This window comes from Petaurus breviceps, unplaced genomic scaffold, assembly GCF_028583685.1.
Source record: "Petaurus breviceps papuanus isolate PSGF00001 unplaced genomic scaffold, PetGlider_PUasm1.0 66, whole genome shotgun sequence".
NCBI classification, from domain to species: Eukaryota; Metazoa; Chordata; class Mammalia; order Diprotodontia; family Petauridae; genus Petaurus; species Petaurus breviceps.
This window is the reverse complement of record NW_027186442.1, coordinates 2,686,816-2,702,326: the sequence shown is the minus strand read 5'-3', so window position 1 is coordinate 2,702,326 and position 15,511 is coordinate 2,686,816. Positions and strand designations below refer to the sequence as shown.

Here is a 15,511-nt window from a genome sequence, read left to right as displayed (position 1 = left end):
GTCAAATTTTCCCTTAAGTTGTGGTATTTTTGTCACAAAAACATAAAAATATTAGAGTTAAATATCTATTTTTTTTCCATTCAAGATTATACTTAACTTTGCTGAGTAAGTTATTCTTGGTCATAACCCTAGCTCTTTTGCTCTACTAAATATAATATTCCAGGAGCAGGGGGCCGAGCAAGATGGTAGAGTAAAAGCAGGGACTTGCTTGAGCTCTCCCCCAAGCCCCTCCAAATAACTGTAAAAATGACTCTAAACAAATTCTAGAACTACAGAATGCACAAAATGACATAGCGCAACAAATCTCCAGCCCAAGACAGCCTGTAAGGTAGACAGGAAGGGTTATTCACTCTAGGCTTGGAGTGGAGCACAGTCCAGTGTGGGCCATGACAGCATAGAAAAGCCAGAGTAGGCCTTAGGGGACAGAGTCATTGGCAGCTGTGGCAGTTTCCAGACTTTTTGGCCCTCAAAAGTCAAAGACAGCATAGAAGGTCTTTAGGAAAACTCTGTTGGACCTGGGTGAGAGAGCAGCATGATCTGGCCCCTGCCTCAGGGTGGTAGAGTTCATGTGGCAGCATGGGCAGCAGCAGCAACAGTAGCAACAACAGCACCAGCAGTGACTGCTTCAGCAGCTCCTAGCCCACAAAGGGAATGGGGATCGAATGGACTGATAAGAGGATGAATGCAGGGATCTGTTTGCTGGTGCTGAGGCAGGATTCTCTTGCTTTGTCTGTGCTTGGATCTGGGTTGCAGTCCTGGGTAGTGTTTCTGGGGTGAGGAGGAGGTCTGCTGTGGCAGAACTTGTGCCAGCAGGGGAGAGGGGATCCTTCTCATGGTTCCAAGATAGAAAAGAGATGCTTGTGGTCACTCATAGACCAGAGCACAGACCAGAAAAGGAACAAACACCTCTGCTTTGATCATACCACCTTGGAATAACTGAAAATTTACAGACTCCTAGAAGTATCTCTGAAAACAGCTGCACAAAACCCCTGAAATTTGGGACAGGACATCCTACACACTGGAAACAGAGTCTTACTTTAGCAAAAGGTGGAAAGTCAAATATTTGGCTGGGGAAATGAGCAAAGAGCATAAATTGTTTTGGAAAAAAAAACTCTCAAAGTATAGAATCTTACTTTGGTGACAAAGAAGATCAAAACACACAACCAGAAGATAAAAGTCAAAACTCCTTCATCCAAAGCTTCCAAAAAAATATGAATTCATTGCAGGTCATAGAGGACCTCAAAAAGAATTTTCAAAATCAAATAAGAGAAGTAGAGAAAAAATTGATGAGAGAAATGGGAATGATGAAAGAAAATAATGAAAAATGAATCAACAGCTTGATAATGGAGGTGCGGCCAGGTAGCACAGCGAGTAAGAGCACCGGCTCCAGTGTTGGGATGACCTGGGGATCGAATCCGGGCTCAGACACTTAGCACCCACCCAGAAACACCTGGCCATGTAACTTTGAGCAAGTTACTTAACCCCAATTGCTTAGGGGCGGCCAGGTGGCTCAGCAAGTAAGAGCACTGGCCCCCAGTGTTAGGATGACCTGGGGATCAAACCTGGGCTCAGACACTTAGCACCCACCCAGAAACACCTGGCCATGTAACCTTGAACAAGTTACTTAACCCTGATTGCTTTAAAATAAAACAGTTTGATAAAGGTGACCCCAAAAAATACTGAAGAAAATAACACATTAAAAATAAATTAGGGGTGGCTAGGTAGAACAGTGAATAGAGCACAGGTCCTGGAGTCAGGAGGACCTGAGTTCAAATCAGGCCTCAGATACAACACAAAAATTAGCCATGTGACCTTGGGCAAGTCACTTAACCCCAATTGTCCTCCAAAAAGCAATATATATATATATATATATATATATATATATATATAATTGATTAATTAACCCAAAAGGCAAAAGAGGTACAAAAAGCTAATGAGAAGAAAACCTTAAAAAGCAGAATTGACCAAATGGAAAAAGGGGTCCACAAACTTACAGAAGAAAATAATTCCTTAAAAATTAGAATGGAGCAAATGGAAGTTAATGACTTTATGAGGAGTCAAGAAATTATAAAAGAGAACCAAAAGAATGACAAATGTAGAAGACAATGTGAAATATGTCATGGGAAAAACCACTAACCTGGAAAATGGATCCAAGAGAGCTAATTTAAAAATTATTGGACTATCTGAAAGCCATGATTAAAAAAAGAGCTTAGATATCATCCTTCAAGAAATTCTCAAGGAAAACTATCCAAGGAAAACTATCAAGGAAAACTAGAACCATAGACTAAAATAGAAATTGAAAGAATTCACTGATTGCCTCTTAAAACAGATCTTAAAAGGAAAACTCCTAGAAATATTGTAGAAAAATTCCAGAGTTATCAGGTCAAGAAGAAAATATTGCAATCATTTGGAAAGAAACAAGTTGAGTATAATGGAAACACAATCAGCATAACATAACATCTAGCAGCTTCTACATCAAGTGTTTCGAGGACTTGGAATATGGTCGTCCAGAGGTCAAAGGAACTAGGATTAAAACCAAGAAGCACCTACCCAGCAAAACTTAGTATAATACTTCAGGGGAAAATATAGATATTTAATAAAATGGAGGACTTCCAAGCATTCTTGATGAAAAAACCAGAGTTGAATAGAAAATCTGACTGTCATATACAATGGTCAAGAGAAGCATGGAAAGGTAACTAAGAAAGAGAAATCATAAGAAACTTATTGAAGTTGAATTGTGGAGCAGCCAGGTGGCTCAGTGAGCAAGAGTGCCAGCCCCAGATTTGGGAGACCTGGGATCAGTTCCAGCCTCAGATACTTAACACCCACACAAAATAACTGGCTGTGTAACCTTGAGAAAGTTACTTAACCCCAATTGCTTAGGGGCAGCCAGGTGGTGCAGTGAGTAAGAGTGCCAGCCCCAGTGTTGGGAGACCTAGGATTGGTTCCGGCCTCAGATACTCGGCACCCACATAAACACACAAAAAATAACTGGCCGTGTAACCTTGAGCAAGTTACTTAACCCCAATTGCTTTAAAAAAAAAATAAAGTTAAACTGTTCACATTCCTACATGGAAGGGTGATATTTGTCAATTATGAGACTTTTCTCAGTATTAGGGTAGTTAGAGGGATTACATATGTATAGACAGAGAGCACGAGGTGAGTTGAACATGAAAGGATTATATCTAAAAAATAAAATTAAGAGAGGAATAAATTGGGAAAAGCAGAAATGGAGAGTTTGTATAGGGTAAATTATCTCACATAAAAGAGGTAAGAAAACAAAATTTTACATGGTGGGAATGAGGGGGGAAAAAACCCTTATTTTCATCAGATATGTCTTAAGGAAGGAATAACATACACACTCAGTTGGGTGTCTTACCCTATAGGAAAGTAGGGGGGGAAGAAAATAAGGGGGTGCAGAGATAGAAGGGAGGGCAGATTAGTAGAGGTAGTAGTCAGAAGTATACACTTTTGAAAAGTCCCAGGGTCAAAGTAGAGAATAGAATAAGTGTGTGTGTGTGTGTGTGTGTGTGTGTGAGGTTGTTCGTTTGTTTGGGGGGGGGGGGGGGGGGGGGGGGGGGGATAGAATGGAGGGAAATATAGTTAGTCTTTCACAACCTGGCTATTATGGAAGTGTTTTGCATAACTACACATGTATAACATATTGAATCACTTTCTTTCTTGAAAAGGGTAGGGGGGGAGAGAAGAAGCAAGAGAATTTTGAATTCAAAGTTTTAAAAACAAATGTTAAAAATTGTTTTTACATGCAACTGAGAAATAGGATATACAGGAAATGGGGTATAGAAATCTATATTGCCCTACAGGATAAAAAGGGGAAAGGGGATAATAGAGGGGGGTAGTGTTATGTGATAGAAGGGACTGTGGATTGGGTGAAGGGGTAATCAGAATGCATGCCATCTAGGGGGTGAGGGAGGGGAGAGATGGGGAGAAAATTTGGAATTCAAAATCTTGTCAAAATGAATATTGAAAACTAAAAATAAATTAATTTTAAGAGGATAAAAAGAATAATCAGCAACCACAACACAAAATGCAAACATAATAAAAGAAACCCCATATCCACCAGAAAGCAGTGTCTAATATTGCATTCCGTTGTTAGAGAAATATTGTATAGGGATTCAAATTGTTTTCCTTCAAATAATTTTTTTTCTGTTTAGAAAGAAAGAATATAATATTCCAAGAACTATAGTCCTTCAATGTAGTAGCTGCTAGGTTTTGTGTAATCCTTATTGTAGCTCCATAATGTTTATTTTTTCTTCTTGTTGCTTCTAATATTTTCTGCTTAATCTGGGAGTTTAGAAACTTGGCCATGATATCCCTGGAAGTTTTCTTCCTGCCATATATTTCGGGTGGTGATCAGCAGATTTTTTCTACTGCTACTTTGCCTTCTTGTTACAGAATTTCAGGACAATTTTCCTTGAAAATTTCTTGTAATATTGTATCAAGATTCTTTTTTTGTGTCATAAATTTCAGGTAGTCTGACATATTCTTTCTCCTCAATCTCTTCTCTAGTTTCATTTTTCTTTTTCTGATGAGGTGTTTCACTTTTTTTTCTATTTTTAAAATTATTTTAATTTTGTTTTATGTTTTCTTGGTGTCTTAGAATGTCATTAGCTTCCCCTTACCCAACTCTAATTTTCCATTACTTATTTTCTTCCTTAAGTTTTTTATTCTAGTTTGTTGACTTTCTTTTTCACTATTTTCTTTATTTTCTTGGATTGTTCTTTTTTTCTTCTACTTTTCTTCAATCTATCTTGTTTCATTTTTAAAGTCCTTTTAAAGTTTTTCCAAGATCACTTTATGGTTTTGGCCATTTGCTCTTTCTCACTGAAAAAGAAGTGGCTTTTTTAGCTCCATCATCTTCCTCTGAATATGATCCTCAATCTTTTCTGTCTGCAAAATTACCATCTATAAGTGGGTTCTTTTTTCTTTGCTTATTAATTTTTATTTATTTATTTTTGTTTTATTTTGTTTGTAGCAGCTATTAGTGTAATAGAGTTGTAGTCAAAGCTCCAGGTCCTTTTTCATTGTTATTTTCTAAGGTCTGCCTCAGGGCCCAACTTTGGGCTCTCTTCTCTACTCCTAAACCATGACTAGGGCCCCAGCCACACCATCTTGCAAATGATTGTGCTTCCTGCAATCCCTCCAGCGCCTGCAAACTAGAACTGTTGTCTCTGCCCAGGAACTGAAGCCAGACAGACTCTGCTGGCCTGCAAGTGCTCACAGCCAATAGAGTACCATCCTCTTGCTACTGAACTCACCAGGTGTGTGTTAGCTTGTCCTCCCTGCAGCCACAGCCCTAGACACATCTGATCAGTAGAGCTGTGCTTGACATCCCTCAACAGTGAAAGCTCCTTCGACAGACCCCCACATCATCTGTCAGATGAACATTTCAAAGGCTGAGACTGCCTCTCAACCTAGCTGCCACCCAGGTCTGGTTGTTTGTTGATTCTGCAAAGTTGGCCTGGAGGTGTTTACACTTCACTCAAGCCAAACCTCTGTCCCTGGAGATTGGGTCTTTTCTGGATTCTTCTCAAATTGTCTGAGAAGACAACAGCTTTATGCCATAATTATTTCTGCTGCTCTAAAATGATGTTCTGTCTTTTTTCATATGTGTGTCAAGGAAATTTGGACACTTGAAAGTTTTCTGACCTACTCTTCCATTTTCCCTGCTTTGCATTTCTTTTGCATTTTTATATATGCACATATACTCAGGGACAGCTTCATTTTGGTCTTTAACTAGCCTTGAATGTTCCCCCTCCTCATCTCAACCTTATGGATTCCCTGACTTCCTTTAAATCTCAGCTAAAATTCAACTTTCCACAAGTAACCTTTCATGGTCGAACTCAATACCAGTGCTTTCTCTTTGAAATTGCCTCCAATTTATCCTATATATATTTTATACATACATAGTTGTCTGTGTGTTATCTCCCAAATTAGACGGTGAGCTCCATGAAAGCGAGGACTATTTTTACCTTTCTTTGACTCTTCAGCATTTAGCAAATGTTTATGACATAGTAATTCACTTAATAAATGTTTCTTAACTGATTAATTTGAATTTCCAGCACTTAGTACAGTAGCTGGTACATAGTGGATATTTAATAAATACTTCTTGATTGATTGACTTTCTGTGAAATAAGAATGCTAAACTAGATTATTTCTAAACTCTCTTCCACCTTTAAATGCTTATTATGATCTCTTGAGAAAGTCCATTCTACTGTTGGACAGCACTAATTATTAGGAAGTTTTGCTTTTTAACAGGCTGAAATCTGTTTCTTCAATCTACTAATCCTAATTTTCCCCTGTGGAGCTATACATAAGAAGGGTAGTTCTTTTCCTACCTGCCTCCCTTCAAATAACAGAAAAAAAGCCAAATGTCCTCAGGTTCTTCCTACTCATGTTGTCTTCTCTTCTACACAAATGCCTTTGTCTTCCTTTTTTTTTTTAATAAAAGTGGAGGGGGAGGAGAGCAACATTTCTCCTTTTAATCAATAACTAATTAGTTTTTAGCTGGGTGCCTTGGGGGAACCATTAGACCTTGAATAGTCTCAGTTTCCTTATCTTGTACCTTTACTTTGCATTTGTTTTGCATATTCACGTTGTCCCCCCTATGGAATGTAAGCTCCTTAAGGGCAAAGCCTTATAATTAATAATTTGAGTAATAATAAACTCTCAGATAACTAGCCCATGGGATGAGTTAGAAACTCATCTTCTACCCATCTTTTACCCTTCACCCACATTTTTGATATGGTGCAAAGAGAATGGTGATTAGAAAGTCTGTTCAGTACCCTATGACCTTTGAGAGTTGTTAGAAAATAATCCTTACTTAGAAGACTAGAGATAGACTGATTTTCAGAAATTAAAATTGGGAGGTACAAAAAATGTCTATTCTAAGGAGAAATATGGCAAGTCCATGGTCCAGCAAGTTCAGTTCCAAAGAATAGAATTATACCTGCTCTTTAGTTAGGAGAAAGCATGCTTTGTATTATGGCACTTGGCTAGGAATCTCCTACCAGAAATGAGAGACCTTTAACCAGTACTCTCAAATGAACAGGACATGTGACTTCTTAAGAGAAAAAAGCAGTGAAAATTTTTGGTTTTGTTTTGATTTGTTTTACCCCTGGAGATGGCTTCTGCTAGTTCACTGTAGAGTTTACTGGTTTTGCAAGAGTTGTAAAAAACAAAAATAAACAAACAAAAAACAGGCTAAAAAAGCATGGCAGAATGTTATTTGCTCATGATGAGGCTCATAGCCAAAGATTTCATCTGACTCAAAAAGATAGAAGCTAATAGTAGCTATACAGCCATGTGCTTAGTTGAGCTGTGCCTGGAAATAACCAGCAGAGATTTTTATGTAGAGTGGAGCCAGCTGTATCTTCAGAGGAATAGCATCTGGCAGACCCTATGCATTAAGAGACACCAACAAACTGCAGGCCAAACAAGAGAAACAAGATGACAACCCCCAAAGTCACCAGTGACCCTTTAGTATCAGAAGTATGAGTCTTTACTCCTTTTGTGTACTCTGGAGACACATGTTCCCAGAAAGCGTTCCCATCTAAGCAAGCACCTTTGCCATATGTGGTCCCTGTATATATTCCTCACCCTGTATGTTTCCAAACCTTTCACTTGTGTCATGTGTATTTATGAGAGTTTGTGTACCATATTTATGTGGGGAAAGTTTTAATGATTTTTTTCTCACTATTCTATATCGCTAAGGGTCACTGATTTGAACTAATTAATAACAGCTAGCATTACACAATGTTTTAAGGATTTAAAATTACTTTACAAGTGTTGTCTCACTTGATTGTCACTTTTTGAGCTAATATTTTTATCCCCATTTTACAGACAAGGAAACAGAGGTTAGGTGACTTGCCCAGGGTCACAAAGTTAATAACCTATCAAAGGCAAGATTTGACCTCAAGTCTTTCTAACTCTGGGTCTGGCACTCTCTCTACACTGCATCATCTAGCTGCCTCCTTCATTGCATTCTCTGGCTAACTGCTAAAAGTAGACACATCAGTAGGAGATACTGAGCTGTGATTTTGAGTGGATAAGGACCAACATTTTCTTAAATTTGAGGTATTCTTGGCTGGGAGATCTGCTCTGTGATGTGGAGTTGAGGTCAATCAGATGTTACACAAGTCTTCAAATATAGTTTTGGTAAGAGAGCTGAGAACTTAAAAGGACCTTAGATATCACCTCATCAAATGCTTTCATCTTGTAAACAAAAAAATAACCTAAAAGATAAATAGAGAAAAAGTAGCAAACACAGCAAAGGTCATCTGATTCTAAATGGAGGCAGTCTCTTTCTGCTACCCTGCAATAAAATTTACTAAATAGTAATTTGTTTTTGGTGTGTGTGTGCGTGCATGTGTTCAAATCAAATATTTATCCATACCTTCCCCAACTTTTCCCCTGGTCCTCTTCAAAAGGGCAAACTGGTTTTCTCACACTGAGCCATCTATAATGGCAAGATACAGATAAATGAAGGGCAGCTGATGTTAAATATAGGCATTGGAGGGCACTACATTTCACTTTGAATTGGAAAATGATCTTTATTAATAATATTTGATAATCCTAGTACTATGGTGTTGGGGGCCAGGAAGTAATGGTATATGGGCTAGTGCCTGCTTGCTTGATGTATGACCTTAAAAGGTAATGAATAGAGCTGTGGAAGATGATTGGCTATATGTACCTATAAGTTGCCCTGATGCGGAAGTTCAGGGCAGTCGCGATGTAGCTGAGCCTGAATAAACAACTCCTGCAAACCTCGGGTGCTCTGTCTGGTAATTCCTCCTAGGAGGCCGGTGACGACCGAAGACTTACTATGGGTGAGAGGACGGGATATCAATAGCCCCCCACACTATGGGTGCAGGGATAAGGTTTACTCTGCTTGGGCAGAGAAAACAGAGGTAGGAACAGTAAGAAAAATTTGTGGCAACACAGCTTTCATTGTAATCTAAGTGTATTCCATCAAGATTGGGAGAGATCTCTATTTTTATTTCCTATTTTCCAGTGACCCACATTTCTGTCATCCACAGAGTCATCACTTATTGCAGCAAATACTGAGATGGAAAGCTCCTGGAGTGTCTTTCACTTGGACGTTTGATTGAATCAGGTAGGTACTATCATGAACTATGGAGAAGACAGCAGCTGCATGGAGGAGCAGACAGGCATTAACTGGGAATTAAATAGCAGCTGGGTATAAAGAAAGCAGGCAGGTGCAAACTAAGAAGATAGCAGTTGGTCCAAATATGGAACAAGAGGAAGACAGTCACAAGGAGAAACAATTAAAGAGTAGTGAATGGACAAAGGAAGGGGGCACTAGAAGCAGGGCCACAAGAGCCCCAAAGAAGAGTGGTGGAGCCAAGATGGTGTCATAGAAGCAGGAAAACTCCGTATGCCCCCTCCATAACCACCTCAAATACCTATAAAAATGACTCTAAACAAACCTTAGGGCTACAGAGCCCACAAAGTGACAGAGAGAAACAAACCTACCACTGAAGACAGCCCGGCAGGCCTACAGGAAGGGTCCATAGCAGCAAAATGGGAACCGAGCCCAGCCCGGCATGAATCCTTGGTTTTAGCCTCAAGTTGGCCTGACCAGCTATGGCTAGAGGGACTTAGGGAGAGTCGATCACCAGCAGCTGTGGTTGTTTCCATAATTATCAGCCCATAAATGCCAAAGACAAAGGTTAGAGTTCAGTGTGGACTTTTGTGAGAACAGGGGGTCTGGAAGTACAGTCTGGCCTCTGCCCCCAGAGGGAGAAGTGGCTGAGGTGCAGAGGCCACTGAAGCATGGCTGCTTCAGAGCTCCTGGCCTGCAGATTGTAGGGGAACCAAGCAACCAGTCTGAGGTTAAAACTCTTGTTTTAACCTGCTTGGATCTGGATTGCAGTCTAGGGTGGAGGTCCTGGGGTGCATGACCAGTGTGCCAGAGCCAGTAGAGGCTTCAGAGAGGGCAGCCAACTAATAGCTCTGGCAGCTGAGAAAACCCCAGAAACTTGGGACAAAGCTCTCCTCTCTGGAAGCAGAGTTCTACTGTGGCAAAAAGCTCAAAAGTAAAAAAAAAACTGAGTGGCAACATAAGCAAGCACAGCAATCTGACTTTGGATTCCTTTTTGGGGTACAAAACAGATCAAAGAGGGAGACAATGAAGTCAGAACTCCTTCACCAAAAACTTCCTAGAAAAATTTGAACTGGATACAGGCCATAGAGTAGCTTAAGAAAGATTTTGAAAACCAAATGAGAGAAGTGTTGGAAAAATTGGGAAGGAAAATCAGAATGATACCAGAAAATCATGAAAAGAGAGTCAACAACCTGACTGAAGAAAATAACACCTTAAAAAACAGACTAACTCAAATGGAAAAAGAGGCTGAAAAACCCAATGAGGAGAAGATTGCCTTAAAAAGCAAAATTTTCCAGATGAAAAAAAGAATTTCAAAAGCTCACTGAAAGAGAATCATTCCTTCAGAATTAGATTGGAGGAAATGGAAGCTAGTAACTTTATGAGAAATCAAGATACTATTAAACAGATCTAAACAAATGAAAAAATAGAAGGCAATGTGAAATATCTCATTGGGAAAACCACTGACCTGGAAAAGATTTAGGAGAGATCATTTAAAAATTATTGGACTACCTGAAAACCATGATCATAAAAAGAACCTAGAAATCATCCTGGAAGAAATTCTTAAGGAAAATTGCCCTGATGTTTTAGAACCAGAGGGAAAAATGAGGTTGAAAGAAGCAACTAATCACCCCCTTAAAAAGATTCCAAAAAGAAAATTCCTAGGAATATTATAGCCAGGTTGCAGAATTCCCACATCAAGGAGAAAATATTTCAAGGAGACAAGAAGAAACAATTTAAATAGTCTAGAAACACAATCAGGATAACACAGGATATGGCAGCTTATACATTGAGGGATCGAAGGGCTTGCAATATGATATTCTGGAGGTCAAAGGAACTGGGATTAAAACCAAGAATCACCTACCCAGCAAAACCGAGTATTGTTTCAGGGGAAAATATGGTCATTCAATGAAATAGAGAACTTTCAAGCATTTTTGATGAAAAAAAAAACAGCTGAATAGAAAATTTGACATTCAGATACAAAAGAAGCATGAGAAGGTAAACAGGGAAAACAAATCATAAGGAACTTATCAAAGTTGAACTATTTACATTCCTACATGAAAATATGATAATTGTAACTTATGAAACTTTTCTCAGTGTGAGAATAGTTGAAGGGAACATAAATATGTATATATATACATATAGGAGATTATATGAGCATATGAATACATATGTGAGTGTGTGTGTATATATATATGTGTATGTGTGTGTGTGTGTGTGTGTGTGTGTGTGCAGGTATACATAGACAGAGGGCACAGGACCAATTGAATAAGAAGGTTGATACTTAAAAGATGAAATTAAGAGGTGGGAGGAATATAATGAGAGGAGATGGGGAGTATCAGAATGGGGTAAATTATCTTATATAAAAGAGGCTAGGGAAAACTGTTACAATGGAGGGGAAGAACAGGAAGGCAAAAGGAAATGAGTCAACCTTACTCTCATTGAATTTGGCTTAGGGAGGGAATGACATACATACTAAATTGGCTATCTTGCCCTACAGGAGAGTAAGGGAGAAGGGGATGAGAGGAAGGATGATGGAAGGGAGGGCAGGTTGGGCAGGGGGAGGGAAGTTGGAAGCACACACTTTTGAAAAGGGACAGGGTCAAAGTAGAGAACAGAACAAGTGTGTGTCGATATAGGATGGAGGGAAATATTGTCAGTCTTTCACAATATATCCACTATGGAAATGTTTTGCATAGCTATACATGTACAACCTATATTGAATTGCTTATCTTCCCAGTAATGGTGGGTGACGAGGGAGGAAGGGAAAGAATCTGGAATATAAAGTTTTAAAATCAAATGTTAAAAAAATATTATTATTATTTTTACACGCAACTGGGAAATAAGATATACAGGCGCTGGGGTATAGAGATTCATCTTGCCCTACTGGAAAGTCAGACAGAGCAGATTGGGGGAGTGGGTATATAGTGTGATCGCTATTTTGGAGTGGTGTGTAGGGAAAATATGGGGAGAAAATTTGTAACTCAAAATTTTGTAGAAATGAATGATGTAAACTAAAAATAAACATAAAATTTAATTTAAAAAAATAAAAAGAGCCACAAAGAAGCCAGGAGTCTATGCAATATGGCCTAGACATGACATGAGAATTGTAGAACCACAGCAAGAAACTTTAGAGTTCATCCAGTCCTAAGGTATCAGGTCAAGAGAAAATAACACACATGCAAAAAAAAAAAACAACTTGTAGAAAAACATATATATATATATATGTATATGTTTGTATGTTTGTATACATATGCTTGCCTATGCATACCCCCTGTACAAACATATATGTATATATGTACACATTCGCGTGTATATATACACCTATATGCGTATCTATTTTTTTTAGTATAGTTTTTCGTGTGCGTTATAACCTGAGGAAAAATGTAAGGATCCTTCAAATAGAGTACTGATCAAAAAATAACTATTCAGTTTCAACTATTATTCAACTAGCATATACTATCCAGGCACTATTCAAAGTGCTGTAGATTAAAAAAAAAAAATCTGTGCTTTCATTGAAGTTCCATTCTATCAGTAGACAATATACTTGTACATAAATATAAAATATATACAGCATAAATACAAAATTGACTAATAGAAGTTCATTAAATGCAAGGTAAGTAGGGAAGATAGGTCCTAGTAGGGCATAAAGAAAGGTTTCATGCAGAAAGTTGCATTGATTTGTATCTTTAAACAAATGAGGGATTTGATGAAGCAGAGATGAAGAGGGTATGAGGGCATAGAGGGAAGTATAGGAGGCTTAAGTAGAAAAGAGAAGTTTTGGAACCAGTTCATTTTATGGAGAGTGGGATTTGATATTAGTTAGAGTGGAGTGATAAGACTGCTTTGCCACATGGATAAGATAAATGGATAAGGACTGAGTGGATAGAATAACCGGTCTGGGATCAGGAAAAATCATCTTCATGAGTTTAAATCTAGTCTCAGACACTTACTAGCTATGTGACCTTCCAGCAAGTCACTTAACCTCATTTGACTCAGTTTCCTCATCTATAAAATGAACTTGAGCAGGAAATGGCAAGCCACTCCAGTGTCTTTTCCCAGAAAACCCAAAATGGGGTCACAAATAGCCACACACAACTGAAATGACTGAACAATAACAAAAAGGTAGCATCACAGTTGTCATTGATACATTCATCAACTGGGCAATGAAAGGCATCATTTGGGACTGATGGTTCTAGGCTTTTTATTTAGTAAGCAAAATCTTTCAATGCAGATACATCTATCAGTTCAGAGCACTGAAAAAATACCAGAATGGAGACAGAACACTACAGCTTAGTCTGTCATGGGCAAGCATTAAGACTTGGCCAATGATAGTGAGGGAATCAGGCACTGTGACAGCTTGGGAATGGACAAAGAAAGAAGCAATCCCAGGTAGACAAGGTGAGGCAAGGTACATAGATAATTAAGAACTATGAAATAAAGCCAATCTGTGGACAGTGGGTGTCACACTGCTGGGTCTTCTGCATTGTGACAATCATGTATTTCTTTTGTATCTTAGCCTCTGAGAATATTTCACTTTGCTATGTGGTAGCTTGAGCAAAAAGGGGGAGAAGGGGTGAAGTGAATCTTATATCTCTGCCATAAATGAACACAGTTACTTGTGGTTTGAGTATTAACGAGGATTCAATTAATTCTGACTTTTAAAATACAATTCTGGGGTGGCTAGGTGGCGCAGTGCATAGAGCACTAGCCCTGGAGTCAGGAGGACCCGAATTCAAATATGGCTTCAGACACAACACACTTACTAGCCATGTGACCATGGTCAAGTCACTTAACCCCAATTGTCCTGCCCTCTCCCCTCCAAAAAAAGCCAAAAAAAAAAAATACAATCCTGTCCTCCTGGGATTTTCAAATCCTTTCAAACCTGGTCACTTCAGTGATAGACTTCACATCATAACTTAGTCTAGTTTCTTATTTAAAGTGCAAATGGATGCTCCCTTTCTCCTCCCTTTCTTAATTAGTCTCCTTTCAAATTCATTTCTCAGCTGCTACTAAAACAATCCTTGGCAAAGGGTAAATTCCACATTATGTCAGAGAAAGTCTATTTGATCTTTAACCTGTAAGTCTGATGGAGCTCTCACAGCTGCTCCCTCCCTAACCTATGAACACAGAGTGGTTCCCACCCAAATTGCATTAAAAAAACGCCCTCTCCCTCTCTTCAGTCCATATGGCATAGAAATACTGAATGCTTCTCCCATTTTTTCAGACTCTGGGGTCAGACAGTGACTAGACACACAAATAACAGTCAAATTATATAGGAAGTTGTCAAAAGAGCCCTAACAGAGAGAGAAGTAACCTTTGGCCCTGCTACAGTTCAAGGGTTGTGTTCAAGTATCTTCACTGCAATCTGCAGCCTGATGCCAAATGGAGCTTCTGAATGATTGTCTTTGGAGGTTTCCTTTTGATTTTGAAAGTTTATTTTTTTATGGCTACTTGAAGTTCATCTTTGTGGAGAAACTGAATCTTAATTTGGGAATAAAAATCATGCCTGAAGTTCTAACACAAGAAAGATTTATTTATGATTTGAAAATAACATATTCCTTCCAATTCAGGTCAGTGCCCAAGCGAGGATATTTTCTCCTGACCAAATTTAGATGGAAACATTCTGTGTTTTATTTTTTTTAAGTCAAAAAAGACACCAATAAATATGACTGTCTGCCTACCACACCTCCAAACATTTAGCACTTCCAGTGAGACTAAAAATATTTTGAGGTCCACAAGCTTCCACTGAAATAAATCAGTGGGATGTGGTGACAGTGTCAAATAAGAAAGATAGGATCTATAAGATAGAGAAAACCACAAGCTAACCAAGGCCACTTGCAAGTTCCCCAAGATATCATGGTAATGAAAAAAAAAAGGGCATGATATGGGGATTGTTTAACCTGGGATTATATGTGTATGCATGGGAGAATGGGGAATGAAGGGTGTTAGAGGCAAATGAGACAGTGTGAGATTATGCCATAATATCAGCAGAAATACCATTTCAATACAAAATTCTGAGTTTGATTTATTTTTAAAATGCCAGGGATATAGGCAACAGTAAATAGTCCTTGTGGCTCTGAGCCCATCAGAAATAAATTTGGGTGCATGATAGGATCTTACCTACCTCACAACTCTGCACCCTGAAACTCTCAATTCAATCACTCCTGACAATCTTTCTTTCTTTCTTTCTTTCTTTCTTTCTTTCTTTCTTTCTTTCTTTCTTTCTTTCTTTCTTTCTTTCTTTCTTTCTTTCTTTCTTTCTTTCTTTCTTTCTCTCTTTCTTTCTTTCTTTCTCTCTTTCTTTCTTCCTTTTTTGCTTCCTTCCTTCCTTCCTTCCTTCCTTCCTTCCTTCCTTCCTTCCTT

The 15,511-nt window shown here is 38.6% G+C and overlaps 1 long non-coding RNA gene across 1 annotated transcript in view; it reads left to right on the top strand.

The window, feature by feature from the left end:
• LOC138173875 (uncharacterized) overlaps positions 1-15,511 on the top strand; it is a 305,010-nt gene that overhangs the window by 186,506 nt on the left and 102,993 nt on the right. Inside the window, exon 2 of the long non-coding RNA XR_011171555.1 lies at positions 9,060-9,136. This is a non-coding gene — a long non-coding RNA (uncharacterized lncRNA). The remainder of the gene's footprint in view (positions 1-9,059; positions 9,137-15,511) is intronic.